Source organism: Canis lupus, chromosome 13 (genome assembly GCF_048164855.1).
Source record: "Canis lupus baileyi chromosome 13, mCanLup2.hap1, whole genome shotgun sequence".
Lineage (NCBI taxonomy): Eukaryota > Metazoa > Chordata > Mammalia > Carnivora > Canidae > Canis > Canis lupus.
The window spans coordinates 8127162-8143225 of record NC_132850.1 but is presented as its reverse complement, the minus strand read 5'-3'; the positions used below and the strand labels follow the sequence as shown (position 1 = coordinate 8143225).

At 45.7% G+C, this 16064-nt stretch overlaps 1 long non-coding RNA gene across 1 annotated transcript in view; it reads right to left on the bottom strand.

Annotated features, from left to right (window-relative positions):
* Positions 1-548: 548 nt before the first annotated feature.
* The window catches only part of LOC140602466 (uncharacterized), a 41372-nt gene continuing 25856 nt past the window's right edge, over positions 549-16064 (bottom strand). The window contains exons 2-3 of the long non-coding RNA XR_012005413.1: positions 4300-4706; positions 549-661 (exon numbers count right to left, since the gene is read on the bottom strand). This is a non-coding gene — a long non-coding RNA (uncharacterized lncRNA). The remainder of the gene's footprint in view (positions 662-4299; positions 4707-16064) is intronic.

Sequence of the window (16064 nt, the reverse complement as noted above, 5' to 3'; positions counted from 1 at the left end):
CTGATCCAGCCCTGCATGGAGCTCCCTCACTAGTGGGGAGTCTGCTTCTCCCTCTCCTTCTGCCTCCCACTGTATGTACTCTCTCTTTTGCTCACCCTCTCTCAAATAAATAAATAGATAAATAAATAAAATCTTAAAAAAAGAAAAAAGAAACCTTAGAAATCACTTTGTTGGGATCCCTGGGTGGCGCAGCGGTTTAGCGCCTGCCTTTGGCCCAGGGCATGAAGGGCACGATCCTGGAGACCCGGGATCGAGTCCCACGTCGGGCTCCCGGTGCATGGAGCCTGCTTCTCCCTCTGCCTGTGTCTCTGCCTCTCTCTCTCTCTCTCTCTATGTGACTATCATAAATAAATTTTTAAAAATTTACAAAAAAAATAAAAAAAAAGAAATCACTTTGTTATTACATATTAAAGAAGGGCAAAATTTAAATTATTTCCCTAAAAGAGATACTAGTTATTTAAGTATCACGTCACCCATCGGAATCGTACTAGCTGGTACCAGTCAATTAAAATTCCCTTTATTTTTTTTAAATTAAATTCCATTTAATGGGCTTGAGTTGGCTAGATACACAGATCACCTGCAGGTCGGCTGTGGATGTCTCATCCACTATGTGCTGTCATCTCCGAGTGTCGTTCTCAGACCTGGAAGCAGCATAGGTTGGCTATGGAAGGAAACAGGTTCGGGTTCCCATCGCACCTCTACCTCAGGCTGTTTGTCCTTGGGCAAGTTCCTGAACCCCTCTGAGCTTCAGCTTCCTCATTGGTAAAATGGTAAAGCTAGTAATACCTCCTGTGTTGGCTTGAGGGTCAAGCGAGGTGAGTCACACTAAGCATCTAACACAGGCTCTGGCTTCTAGTAAGTTCTCAATTAAATTCAGTTGTTGTGATCACTATGACAACCGAGTTTGGGAAGCCAGCTGGGACTCCTGTGTGGTGGCCCTGGTTGGATGAAGCTCTTTGAAAATAACTTGACTGGCTCGGGCAAGGAAGGACACAACAGAAGCCCAGCCTGAGTGACATTTCCCGAGAGAACGTAAGGGAACGATCTGGAAGGGCAGGGCAAAGCCGGTAAGATCGTGGAGACTGGTTTTTGGCAAGTCAGCGGGGGTGTCTGGGGCGGGCAGGATTGAATTCCCACACCCTGCAGGCCACACAGGGGTCGGGCTCCCGCCCTGCTCACACCGCACGGAGCGCCCGCAGCGGGGCGGCGGCGGCAGCCAAGAGCCTCCGTGTGCGCGGCCTCGGACCAGCCCAGGACGCGGTCAGGAGCTAGCCCCGGGCTCTCGCCATCGCGGCCCCACGGGCCCGGAGCCTGCTGCACACGCGGGCCGGGCACCCCTGGGAACCCCCGGGCACCCCTGGGAGACCCCGCGCACCCCTGGGAACCCCTGGGAACACCCGCGCACCCCCGGGCACCCCTGGGAACACCCGGGCACCCCTGGGAGCCCCTGCGCACCCCCGGGAACCCCTGGGAACACCCGCGCACCCCCGGGCACCCCTGGGAACACCCGGGCACCCCTGGGAGCCCCCGCGCACCCCCGGGAACCCCTGGGAACACCCGCGCACCCCTGGGAACCCCTGAGAACACCCGGGCACCCCTGGGAACACCCGGGAACCCCTGGGAACCCCCGGGCACCCCTAGGAACACCCGGGCACCTCTGGGAACCCCTGGGCACTTCCAGGCACCCCTTGGAACACCCGGGCACCTCTGGGAACTCCTGGGAACACCCGCGCACCCCTGGACACCTCCGGGCACCCCTGGGAACCGCTGAGAACAACTGAGCACCCCTGGGAACCCCCAGGCACCCCTGGGGAGCCCCGGGCACCCCTAGGAACCCCTGGGCACCCTTGGGAACCCCCGGGCACCTCTGGGAATCCCCAGGGCACCCCTGGGAACCCCCAGGCATCCCTGGGCACCTCTGGGAACCCCTGGGCACCCCCAGGGAGCGTGCCTCCACATCCCTCTGCCATGGCAGTCCGACGGGGATGCGGGTCGTGGGGGTCAAAGGAGCCCGTGCTACTTGGCACCGTGCACCGCGGGTTGTCCCCCAGTCCCTGTCCCTGGTGGCCCCGGCCCCGGCCAGCGCAAGGCCCTCGTCCCGGACTCCCTCGGGCAGCGCCGGCCACCTCCCCTCCCCTTTGGGTTCCGGGTCTGGCTCCGGCCCCGCCCCCTGCGCCCCGGCACCCCCCTGCCGCGCTCCCCCCCCACCCCGCTCCCCGCCCAGCCGGGCCAGCTCGGGGCCCCCTGTAAAGGAGCTCCCTTCCCTCTTTGCGAACTTGCCCCAGTAACTTAAAAAATAAAAGCAAGCACCGATCTCCGGGACTCCGGGCCTCCTTCCCGGCCGATGCTCCCGCAGGAAGAGCGCCCGGCTGCGTGGATAGGATCTGCCGGCTTCGGCTAAGCACCGGCGCCTGCGCCCAGGAAGCCCGAGGGGCAGTCCCCTGGGTCCTTACTGGGTCGTCAGGCCTTCCTCGGTAGTCTCCCCCAATGAAGGAAATGGCCCTCTCCCTGAGGGACCCGAGGAGCAGTAGGGGCGCGAGGGGCGGCTGGGGCAGGGACCGAGGGTGCAGGGGCCGAGGGTGCAGGGGCAGCTCACTCCCCACCCCAAGCGGCAGCGCCTCTTCCCAAGCCGCGGCACAGGCCCCGCGGACATGTCGGGCCTGGTTGGGGGCGCCTCCTCCTCTGGGGCTGCCCAGAACCACCCCAGCCGGCCCAGAGCTGCAGGCGGGACTCAGTGGGTCGGGCGGGGGCTGACAGCAGGGCCCCAGGGGGGGTAGATAAAGGCAGATCCGGGTGCACAGAGGCAAGGGATGAGCATGGGGGAGGTGAGCTCTGCTCCCCTAGCCCCATAAGGCCGGTAGTGAGGTCGGCCCAGCTCCTCCCGCAGGGCCCCCGGGGCCCACCTTCCATCCCCCCCCCCCTCCGGCACCCGGCTGCCGCTGCATTTAGGGCACAGACCACGTGCCTGCTGCCTTTCAAGCCTTCCTGGGAGCGGGAATCCGATGCTCTGAGGCCGCCCCGTGACCCCCGCACAAAGTCAAACAGCCTGAGTCTTCTGTTCTCCACGGTTGGCACCAGTCATTTGGGAGGAAGAGATGCCATCACACAATAGAGGGCTCCAGGAGTCAATGGTCTAAAATCCTGAACAGCATATTCACAAAACTGAACGAAACCCATCTGCCTGCAACCCCTTTGAGTTATCATCTCACCAGCTGTCCACCACTGCCCGCCGCCTCCTTCCTCCCTCACCTGCCTTCCCGCCCGGGCCCACTAGAGGCTGAACGGCATCTTCAGCCCCCGCTTCTTCCCTGAGTTGAAAAAAATTTTTTTTTTCTTTTTTTCAATCACACAAGCTTGAACCCATGATTTTGAATTAAAAACAAAACAAAACAAAACCTCAAAAGCCTTCCTTCTGAACATCAACACCTCCAACCTCTTTTCTTGGGATATTTTATCCAACTCTGCAAGAGAATCGCCCGATGCTATGTTTCTCATGTTCTCAAAATTCACCCTTAGATGTCTTAACTGTTTTATAGAAGAACAACAACAACAATAAAACCCAAAAAGCTTCAGGATATAGAAACAAAACTCATTCCTGAGAGGCTGTAAGCGTAGCTGTTAAAAAGCACCTAGGCGGTGGGTCCAGCCTGACTGGCTGGGTTCCAATCCTGGGCCCCACCATTTACTAGTTATGTGGCTTTGTCAAGTCTGGGAACCTCTCTGGGACTCCAGAGAGGTTTCCTCACCTGGAATATGGGGATGATAATAATAATAGTACTTACTGGTAGCATTAGGAGGATCAAATGACTATTTAAAGCCCATAGAGGGGCATTTAGCACATGAGACACGCTATAAAAAAACACACTACTGGGGCACTGGCTGCATCAGTAAGTAGAACATGTGACTCTTGATTTTGGGATCATGGGTTTGAGCCCCACATCAGGTACAGAGATTATGAAAAATAAATAAACTTAAAAAATAAACAATTTAAAGAATATATATGTTATATATAGTATATATATAGTATATAGTATATATATATATATATACTATTGCTTTACTACAATGTAGATTTGAACTCCAGTATGTAAGTAAGCAACTGGAATTTTTTTTTTTTAGCAACTGGAATTTACATCTCAGGTCTTTACTAGCTACTCTGGTGGGTGCTGACAAACCACCATGGTGGTTCCCATCTAAACTCTGCTCCAACCTCTTACCTTTCTCCTGGGTGGCCCCCTGAATGCTGCTTCTTACAGGAATAAAGTAACTCCCATCCTTGAAAGGAGAGAAGGAACCCACCTGGTCAGAACTTCTGCTTTGGTGAACTGTGAGCGGCTCCATTCCTTGTTGGTTTGAAGTTTGAAGAGATGTCAACTCATGGAAATGAGACTGTAGAGTTGGACGGAAGGGAGACGAGACTCAGGGCTGAATGAGTTAAAATGGGCTCCACAGAATCCATAGTTATAGACAACAAAGGATGAGCTTCAATGCATGAAATTCAGCTCCTGTCACAACCACAGGACCGCAGTCGTACTTTGAAAGGTCACCAGTGTCCCTTTTGAGCCAATCCAGGCCTCTCCTCGGTTCTCATCCTTGTTAAGTCTTTGTAATTCCTTCTTGGCTGTGCACCAAAGCCTGCAGGCTCCTCAGAGGAAGGTTCAGGGGGGATAGTGGCAAGGACACTGTCAAAAGATTATATACTCCCACTGTCAGAAAAAATAAAAAGATTGTAACTGTATGGTGATGTGATTGAACTGTATGGTGATTACCTAGACTTATTGTGGTGATCATTTCACAATGTATACAAAAATCAAATCATCATGTTGTACACCTGAAACGTAATGTATTATATATTAATTACATCTCGGTGAAAAATTAAAGAGAAAAAAAAAGATTACAAGGAGCCTCCACTAAAACAGAATGGCGGAGATAATACATTAGCCAGAAAAGATGGAAGCTAGGGATGCAGCTGCACCAGATGCCACGGGGACAGACTTAAAACCTTCTCCATTTTTCTCTTCTATTTGCTTTCCTAACATTACAATGAGGAGAGGAGAGATCTTTCCTGGGAGGAGATAACAGGATACGAATATGTAGACAAGTTAACAATGTCTTTCTTTCATAGCTTTACCATTATCTTTTTAATTTTTTTTTAATTTTTATTTATTTATGATAGTTACAGAGAGAGAGAGAGGCAGAGACACAGGCAGAGGGAGAAGCAGGCTCCATGCACCGGGAGCCCGATGTGGGATTCGATCCCGGTTCTCCAGGATCGCGCCCTGGGCCAAAGGCAGGCGCCAAACCGCTGCACCACCCAGGGATCCCTACCATTATCTTTTTATTAATAGGTCTCTTGCCCTTTTCTCAAAATATTTTATTTATTTATTCATGGGAGACACAAAGAGAGAGGCAGAGACACAGGCAGAGGGAGAAGTAGGCTCCCTGCGAGAAGCCTGATGTGGGACTCGATCTCTGGACCCCGGGGTCACGATCTGAGCCAAAGGCAGATGCTCAACCACTGAGCCACCCAGGCGTCCCTCTTTTCTTTTCTTTTCTTTTCTTTTCTTTTCTTTTCTTTTCTTTTCTTTTCTTTTCTTTTCTTTTCTTTCTTTTCTTTTTTCTTTTCTTTTCTTTTCTTTTCTTTTCTTTTCCTTTCTTTTCTTTTCTTTTCTTCTTTTCTTTTCTTTTCTTTCTTTTTTCTTTTCTTTTTTTCTTTTCTTTTTTCTTTTCCTTTCCTTCTTTTCTTTTTTTTTCTTTTCCTTTCTTTTCCTTTCCTTTCCTTTCTCTTTTCTTTTCTTTTTTTTTTGTTTTGTTTTTGTTTTTGTTTTAAGAGAGGGAGAGAGAGAAAGGTGGCGGAGGGGCTGAGGGAGAGAGGATCTCAAGCAGACTCCTTGCTGAGTGCAGAGCCCAACACAGGGCGACACAGGGCTCGATCACACAACCCTGAGGTTGTGACCTGAGCTGACATCATGAGTTGGAAGCTGAACCGACTGAGTCATCCATCCAGGAGCCCCAGTTCCTTGGCTTTTTCTGCAAGGTAAGCTCCAGAAGGTCAAGAAACAGACCCACAGTCTTGCTTATCCTTATATCCCCAGCAACCAACACAATGCCTGGCATATTGTCACAGATTCTAAGATAGAAAACAAGCTATAAGAATACTAGAAGGAGATATTGGAAAACATTTATTTTTATATTCTTGGGGTACATAAAGCCTTCCAAAACCAGAGAGAAAATCAAGAAGCCATGAAGAAAAAGATAAATAGCTCTAACTATATTTTAAAAAATCCTCAGGGGATCCCTGGGTGGCTCAGCGGTTTAGCGCCTGCCTTTGGCCCAGCGCATGATCCTGGAGTCCCGGGATCGAGTCCCATGTTGGGCTCCCTGCATGGAGCCTGCTTCTTCCTCCTCCTGTGTCTCTGCCTCTCTCTCTCTCTCTATCATAAATAGATAATAAATCTTTTAAAAAAATTCTCCCTGAAGAATAATAGCTAGAAACTATTTGTCCTTTTATATGTGCCAGTTTCTCATCTAAGCATTTTATACATCTTAACTCATTTAAGGATCCTAATAATCTTATTATCATCTCCTTTTACAGATGAGGGAACGGAGGCACAATGGGATTAAATACTTTGCTTAAGATGAGCTACTAAATGGTGGAATCCAGATGTGAACTCATGCAATCCAGTTCCAAGCTCCTTTAGAAACTCATATAACTAATTATTAAGCCCTTGTCTATACTCTATGTGTATAGTATACACATAAAAGCTCCTTGCTCTCAACCATTATGTTGCAGTTGCTCCTGGAAGAAATGATAGCAAGATTTTAAAAGAAGCAAAAGACTGGGAGAAAAATTTTGCAACACATATAGTATAGATAAGGGCTTAATAATTAGTCATATGAGTTTCTAAAAGTCAGTAAGAAAAATACAGATGAGGCACCTGGGTGGCTCAGTGGGTTAAGCGTCTGCCTTTGTTTCAGGTCATGATCCCAGGGTCCTGGGATGGAGGCCACATGGGGCTCCCTGCTCAGGAGGGAGCCTGCTTCTCCCTCTTCCTCTGTTGCTCCCGCCACTTGTGCTTTCTCTTTCTGTCAAATAAATGAATAAAATCTTTTACAACAAAAAAAGGAAAATGCAGATAATCCAGTTGAAATATTGGCAAAGATTATGAATCAAAAGTTGACTGAAGAAATAAATACAGTCAATAAATTCCTCACTAGTAAGTAGTGATTCTTAAAGCTGTAAGTGTAGTGAGCTGCTACTTTTTACTCTTTAGCTAGGAAAAAAGTAAAATATTGCAAGTATCCAGGATTGGCAAGGATGTGGAGAAATATAAAGAATAACCCAATTGGGACGCCTGGGTGGCTCAGTGGTTGAGCGTCTGTGTTCAGCTCAAGTCATGATCCCCAGGTCCCAGAATCGAGTCCCACGTCAGGCTCCCTGCATGGAGCTTCTCCCTCTGCCTGGGTCTCTGCCTCTCTATCTGAGTCTTTCATAAATAAATAAATAAAATCTTAAAAAAAAAAAAACAGTTAAGCTGCTTTCTTGTTTTATTTAATGGATTATTTTTCATCATTCTCATGAATGATTGACTAATCAATAGCATTTGGCTAATCAATGAGTGTTAAATTTTAGGCTGTCCCAGGTTTGACCAGTGGGAGCCCCTTCAAGATGGCACATGTGCCCTGTTGACATGTTCCATCCTTCATTGAGTGCTACCTACTTTCTGGCCCAGCAAAATATTTGCAGGTTCATTCTAACCCAGCCCTGTAATCGGTATTTCTCTAAGGGATCCTGGTTCCTTGTAGAAACCAAGTGTATTCAATGTTATCATATATTATTATACATGTATATACTGTATTATTTATTCATTTTATTGATCATATTACTAATGTTATTAATAATATCAATGTAATTGATCAATAATATAATATGTACATATATTAACTGTCGTTGCCTTTAGGTCCTCTTGAAAGGCTAGAAAATGCATGTAAAAATGTATAATGATGAATATTAAGTAAAATAATAAAGATGGAAAGTTGTACATACCGTATGGTGGTTTTCTTTAAAAACAACAGTCAAGGGATCCCTGGGTGGCGCAGCGGTTTGGCGCCTGCCTTTGGCCCAGGGCGCGATTCTGGAGACCCAGGATCGAATCCCACATCGGGCTCCCGGTGCATGGAGCCTGCTTCTCCCTCTGCCTATGTCTCTGCCTCTCTCTCTCTCTCTCTGTGACTATCATAAATAAATAAAAAAATTAAAAAAAAAAAAAAAAAAAAACCAACAGTCAAAGGTGCCTGAGTGGCTCAGTCGGTTAGGCGTCTGACTCTTGATCTCAGCTCGGTCTTGATCTCCAGCGGGCAGCCTACTTAAACACACACACACACACACAGATACAGCAAAAGGCTGATTTATGACATTTCGAATGATTTTTTAAATTTCAATTTGTATCTCAAATTTTATGAAATTATTTCTTTTTATTTTTTATTTTTATTTTTAAAAAATATTTTATTTATTTATTCATGAGAGACACAGAGAGAGAGGCAGAGACACAGGCAGAGGGAGAAGCAGGCTCCACCCAGGGAGCCCGATATGGGACTCAATCCCAAGACCCAGGGGTCATGCCCTGGGCGGAAGGCAGGTGCTCCACCACAGAGCCCCCCTGGGTGTCCCTATGTTCTTTTCTTTTATTTTTTTTATTTTTTATTTTTATTTATTTATGATAGTCACACACACAGAGAGAGAGAGGCAGAGACATAGGCAGAAGGAGAAGCAGGCTCCATGCACCGGGAGCCCGACGTGGGATTCGATCCCGGGTCTCCAGGATCGCGCCCTGGGCCAAAGGCAGGCACCAAACCGCTGCGCCACCCAGGGATCCCTGTTCTTTTCTTTTAAAGACACATCTGGAAGATGCACATTTCATTCACTTTGCTCCTATTTCATCGGCCAGAACATATCACATAGCCATATGTAGCTGCAAGGGGACTGGGTAGACAGCTCTGGGTTCAGCTAAAATTTCTATGATGATTAAAGAAGGGAAGGCTGGGTGTGGAGGAGGCAATCGACAGTCTGTCAAACTGGAATGCAAGCATACTAAGGGATAATAGGACACAGAAAATCTAACACTTAAGTGGCTATTAATCATCACCTTTTCACATCACCCCCCAAAATTTCAACGTGAACACAAGACATTTTTTTCTTTTTTTATAAGCAATTTTTAAAAAGATTTTATTTATTTATTCATGAGAAACACAGAGAGGAGAGAAAGAGGCAGAGACACAGGCAGAGGGAGAAGCAGGCTCCATGCAGGGAGCCCGATGTGGGACTCCATCCCGGATCTCCAGGATCACGTCCTGGGCTGAAGGGGGTGCTAAACCGCTGAGCCCCCCAGGCTACACAGACATTTCTTTTTCTGATGTCATTTAGCTACTTTCGCTCCACAGAGTCCCCAACCTCATGCTACTTCCACATTTCTCCGTCCCATCCCATTCTCTTTCCTCTCCCTCTCAGAGGCAAAACCAAGTTCCTTGATTCACTTGAAGTGGTTTACTCAGCCACAGTCAGGACCACAGGGTTTCTCCTTCTACTTCAAGAGGATTATCAAGGTATCTTCCCAAGATCTACTCTTAGAAAACCTTAAAATGTCACCACCTTCACACCAAGACATCTTTCCCACCAACAAGTGAGGTACAATTCCCTTGCATGTGCCACTACCTGGACATTTCTTCATATGGCAACCAGGAATGTCTGCTGAAAACCGCTGTTGGCAGCATACTTCCCGGCCCCGTGCGGGACTGTAATGTTGAAAAAGTTCGATGACTTCAGTTTTTCCCTACATTCTTCCCCTTTCCCTTAGCTTTCCTCTTCTTCCTTTTCCTTCATGGTACTGGCAAGCCTTCCTCCTGCTTTTGATTTTGCAAAATAATTCATGACCCACCTTTGGCTAAGGTATAAATAACAGTGAGGCATCTATCACTAATTTCAGGGCTATTTACATTTTTTAGGGCCATTTACATTTGAATAGGGACTAAAGGTTGAAGCCCCTGAAGCAAATATCTAAAGGATAGAATTTCTAGGATCTCTCAGTTTTTGGAGGAAACTCTTTTTCCTTGCTGTCATTTGGGCAAAAAGGATGATATGAAAACAAACTTTAACAGCTAGTATGTACTAGACGTTGCGTACAACACCTTCACGAGGGCCAGTGTATGCGATCCACCCTTTAATGATGAGTGATATCATCCCTATTTCTCAGATATATTGAGGTTCACAGACATGTAGTCATTTGAATCCAGATCTCTCCAATTTCCCAAATCTGCATTATTTCCATTCCAGCAGTTGTGGCTGAAATGAAGGATTGCCCAATCTTCCAGAGCAGATTTGGCCCCCAGACAGATCTTGGGCCAGGATTAGCAACACAGGGAGAAGCTGTAAGAGATGAGTAAATTCTCTACCCAACCCAGACGCACTCCCTTTTGTGGTGTTTCCCAAAAAGTGGCCTACAGCAGAATCACCAGGGACCCTATGAGAATGTGGTCTCCTGAATCCCTTCCAGAACTACTGATTCCAGCCTCCAGGGACAGAGCTCTGGAATCTGCATTTTAAATAAGATTCCCTAAAGTCCCCTAAGTTTGTAAATCACTGGTCTAGTGACTAAACAGAAAAGAAGAGCTGTCATCCTCCTTCCGAGACTGCTCATATTTTTGTAATTTTAGAGCTTGTTAGCACTCTTGGGAGGCTGGGAACCAGAAAGGCTGGGATTCATTCTTCTAAATTATTCATTTAACAATTATTTATTGCATGCCTTCAAATATGCCAGGCATAGGAAAGCAAACGCATTGCTTGTGAAATGTATTAGAAAGGAGGACAAAAAACCGGGGTGGGGTTGGGGAAGGGGATTTGAGAGCAATGGTCGAGAGGAAATCAAGAAATTATCCGACTGGTTGATCATCTCCCAGAGACTTGCAGGGTCTCCAGAGAGGTGCCTGCAGCAATCCAGGACCACATGGAGTTGCCGGTCACCTGTGCGCTCTAGTGTGACAGGAGAGGAGCATGCCTGTCCGGATCTGCTGGGGGGAGAATGAAAGGTGAGAGAACCATTTCTCCTCTGTTTCTAGTGGAGAAGCCAGATTGCTAGCTTTTATCGGGCTGGGGAGGAATTCATTTCCATGTATGCAGCAGATCCAGATTTTGCAGGACCTTGGCTTTTGCAATTCTTGGAGGCCCTCTTCAACAAAAAGAATACAAAATTATGAGTGCGACATTAAGCATGAATGTAAATATTTGTGTAGAAGGAGAAAAGAAATCTAGAAAAATTATTGAAGAGTCGGATACCCATCCCTCTTTTTCTGAGATCTTTAGGCGGTTTTCCAGAAATGTTCCTTGATTGCAATCTGCTTCCTCTCTTCAACACCCAGACTACAATTCCCAGCAACCCCCGCTCTCCCAAGGGCCCATGCAAGTGAGGGGCCCTGAGATGTAAGCTTCACTGACTTCACAATAAATCCCTTCTTCCTTCCTTCTTTCCTTATTAGGCAAAGTGCTAATCTTTGCTCCCGTGGCCTTTGCTGTAGGCTAACTCCAGCAAATATGCACAAGGCCAGTTAAACTTATTTAGCTCCGGGGTAATCTAGACACAATAAACTGATGAGTGGGGGGGTACAGGTAGAGAAAATGGATTGTTGAAGATTCAACAATCTATGAGAGTTAACCTCACTTCATTCTTCCTAGGAGTTCTGAGAACAGCAAAGAAGACCTGGGAGCATTCCTACAGAGTTTAACTATTTGCTTCAGCCAGGCTGGGCAATCAGGATGACAAAATTATTTGGGCTTGAATTTAATTCCCTTAAGGTTGCAAGAAGTATCTCTCTCCTGCTACTCAGAAATCCTCACTGACTCTCAACTGGTCTGAGAAATACACACCAAGAAAGAGAATCAATAACTTCTTAGCAAATGCAATTTGTTTGGTGGATAAAAACATGGTGTTCAAGGGAAGAGCTTTCCCAGTAAAAATGTTGAGGAATACTGTTCTGGGCCAAGCTCCTCACTTTACAGATGCTAAAACTGAGTCCAGGGGATCCCTGGGTGGCTCAGTGGTTTGGCGCCTGCCTTCAGGCCCAGGTATGATCCTGGGGTCCTGGGATCAAGTCCCACATAGGGCTCCCTGCATGGAGCCTGCTTCTCCCTCTGCCTCTATCTGCCTCTCTCTCTCTCTGTCTCTCATAAATAAATAAAATCTTAAAAAAAAAAAATAAATAAATAAATAAAACTGAGTCCAGAGGGAGGAAGAGATGTGTTGAAAACCATAGTCAGGCAATAGCAGAGCCAGAATAGAATTTCCAGTTCTGACTTCTCTTTGACTAAACAACCCAGTTCAAAAATCTCTGTTTCTAACAAGAGGCAGAGGAATGACCCAGGAGGCAAATAAGAAGAACCTGTTAAATTGGGTTTGGAGCTGCTGAGAACCTGGTGAGGAGATGGGGGGCCAGGCTCCTCCTCTGATGAGCACTAAGCAGCCTGGCACCGCTGCAGGGTTATTTGGCAGCTGGTGTCAAAAGCCTTGAACGTAGGCCTGCCGTTTCCCCCCAGCCTGGAATTCTAGCTCTCAGAATTCCTTGGGCATAATCCGAAGTGAGTGCAAAGACATAAATAATGTTCCCTGCAGTATCGTTTAGAACTTAAAAAAATTAATATAGAATTTTATAGATAACAGAATAAAATTCCAGTAAGAGCAATCTTATCGTGAAATTTTCCTACCAGTCCCCACCCACTTGTTCCACTGGTCAGACTGTGGACTGAGTCACCTGTATTTTTTTCTGGTGTCTTTCTTCATGTCTCAACCGTGTCTACTCCCGCTGCTATCTCTTGCTTTCCCAATTCAGATATTATTCATTGATTCCTTATTATGTGTAAGGGAGGAGTTAGCTCCTCTCACTACCTCTCCCACCTTCCCTCCCACTCTCCCTGGAGCACAATCCTTTGCTGGATCACTAATCACTATTTGCATTATTAAGGTTTCACAAGCATTAATCCCTTCCCTGCCCCACACAGGGCTCCGAATGCAATTTAGTTTCTGTCCTTCTGTTGAGTGGTCCCTTTTCCTACAGCTGATCCCTCACCTTTACATTTGTTTAGTTCTCGGTATTCCTAAAACTAGAACCAACTGTCCTTGTGTGTTCTCTGGGGTCTGCTATATGCCTGTCAGTATTATTTTTCTTCTTAAAAAATTATTTATTTATTTGAGGGAGAAAGAGAGACAGAGAGAGTGAGCATGTGCACACAGGCAGAGGGAGGAGCTGGGGCAGGGAGAAGCAGGGTCCCCAGGGCCTCCATCCCCAGTTCACAACCTGCACCCAAGTCAGACCCTTATTCGACTGGGTCACCCAGGAACTCCAGTGTCTGTCAATTTTATTTTCCTGCTGTTCAAACATAAAATTGAATTTTATGACTCAATTGATATTCTATCAATTTCATTTTTCCCCCTAGACATCTCTGTTCCAGAGCCTTCTGTTGCTCCATTCTGGAGTAAGAGCTGGATTTCTAGATCTTCTTTCTTTCTCTTTCTAGGTTTATCCCCTTGTTTTACTGGAGAACATCCTCCAGGTGTTTCTCTAGGAAAGGGGCAGGTAAGTTACATCTACTGAATCCTTGTAGATTGGAAAAGTGTTAATTCAATGCTTACACTCAATAGCGTGCTAAAGTGAAGAAAACTAGATTTTTCTCCTCAGAATTTAGAAAGTTCTTGCTCCATCGTATTCTAGCTTCTAGTGCTACGTTCTAATTTCAGAATGTCATCTGTTTCCCCCTTTCTAGAAACTTATAAGAATTTCTTTTAGTAGCTTGTAATCTGAAATTTTAGGATAATTTCACTCTTTTTAAAAAAAATTTTTTTTATTTATTTATGATAGTCACAGAGAGAGAGAGAGGCAGAGACATAGGCAGAGGGAGAAGCAGGCTCCATGCACTGGGAGCCCGACGTGGGATTCGATCCCAGGTCTCCAGGATTGCGCCCTGGGCCAAAGGCAGGCGCCAAACTGCTGCGCCACCCAGGGATCCCTCATTCTTTTTATTCATTGTGCTGGGCACTTTGGTCAGCTTTTTGAATCTGAAGATGATTTCTCTTAATATAAAAATATATAAAATATCAATCGTATATGGATTCCTTCTTAACACACAAATTATAATAATATAGTTTGGTTCTCTTGAACTTCTCTATATTAAATTCTCAAATTCCTCAGAGTTACAAGATGCAGACCAGAAAGGGAGATACCTACTGAGATTACGAATGGCCACACACATACTGAACCCTCTTTAAACTTAATGTATCAGTGACTTATTAATTCAAGTGGAAAGTGAAAGCACAGCCCGTTAAATATACATATTTCTTTTTTAAAAAAGATTTTTAAAAACATTTTAGAAGATTTTATTTATTTGAGAGAAAGAAAGAGAAATTGTGCACGCCAGTGGGAGGAGGGGTAGAGGGAGAAGCAAATTATCCATTGAACCGGTAGCTTTTTTAAGATTTTATTTTTAAAAAATTTTTTAAAGATTTTATTCATTTATTTGACACGGAGAGAGAACAAGCAAGGGAAGCAGCAGGCAAAGGGAGAGGGAGAAGCAGACTCTGCTGAGCAAGGAGCGGAAGGCAGATGCTCCACCATTGAGCCACCCTGGCGTCCCTACCTTATAGCTATTGTGAATGATCTTATGAACATGGGTGTGCAAATAAAAGTGGTGTTGATAGATCATATTTTATTTTTTTTTAAAAGATTTTATTTATTTATTCATGAGAGATACAGAGAGGGAGAGAGAGAGACACAGGCAGAGGGAGAAGCAGGCTCCACGCAAGGAGCCTGACATGGGACTCGATCCTGGGTCTCCAGGATCGTGCCCTTGCCTGAAGGTGGTGCTAAACCACTAAGCCACCAGGGCTGCCCGATAGATCATGTTTTAATTCCATTAATTTTCTGATGAGCTGTCACACTGTTTTCCATGGGGCCTGCACCATTTTACATTTCAGATTCCACACTGAAACTAGCTTTTAATAAACTCCTATATGTTGATTATTTATATAAAACAAAGAAAAATATCCATATCCAGAAAGGCTTTTAAAATACTTCTCCCTTTGGAGCACCTGGGAGGCTCAGCGGTGGAGCATCTGCCTTTAGCTCAGGGCATGATCCCGGGGTCCCGGGACCAGTCCCCCGTCGGGTTCCCTGCATGGAGTTTGCTTCTCTCTCTGCCTGTGTCTCTGCCTCTCTCTGTGTCTCTCATGAATAAATAAATAAAATCTTAAAAAAAATAAAATACTTTCCTTTTCAATATAACTGTGCGAAGCCGGATTTTCTTCATAGACTTCAACCAAAACTACATACCATAGTAGACTGAATGCAGAAAATATTAGAATCCAGCTGTTTTCTATTAGGCCAGACATGAAAGAAGTTGGCAAAATGTAAAACATTCCACTTTTCTCATCAATTTTTGTTTTGGAAAATATAGTTGTTTGTCATAAAATATATTGTTTATTTTAACACACAATGGGTTTATTACTATAATTTTAAGTAAACAAATACTTAAAAACTTTCTCAGTTTTATTTATTTTTTTAAATTTATTTATGATAGTCACACACAGAGAGAGAGAGAGAGGCAGAGACACAGGCAGAGGGAGAAGCAGGCTCCATGCACCGGGAGCCCGACGTGGGATTCGATCCCGGGTCTCCAGGATCGCGCCCTGGGCCAAAGGCAGGCGCCAAACCGCTGCACCACCCAGGGATCCCAATTTTAATTTAAAATATGGTTAATATACATAGACAAAAGCTCACTAATTTATTATTTATCATGTATTACTTTTTAGTATATGTGCTGCCAAAGCGAGCACTATGTATTACTTTTTAATTTTAGTATAGTTGACAGAAAAAAAAGGCTCTTTTTTTTTTTTTTAAGATTTTATTTACTTATTCATGAGAGACACACAGAGAGAGGCAGAGACACAGGCAGAGGGAGAAGCAGGCTCCATGCAGGGAGCCCCATGCAGGACTCCATCCCAGGACCTGAGCTGAAGGCAGAGGCT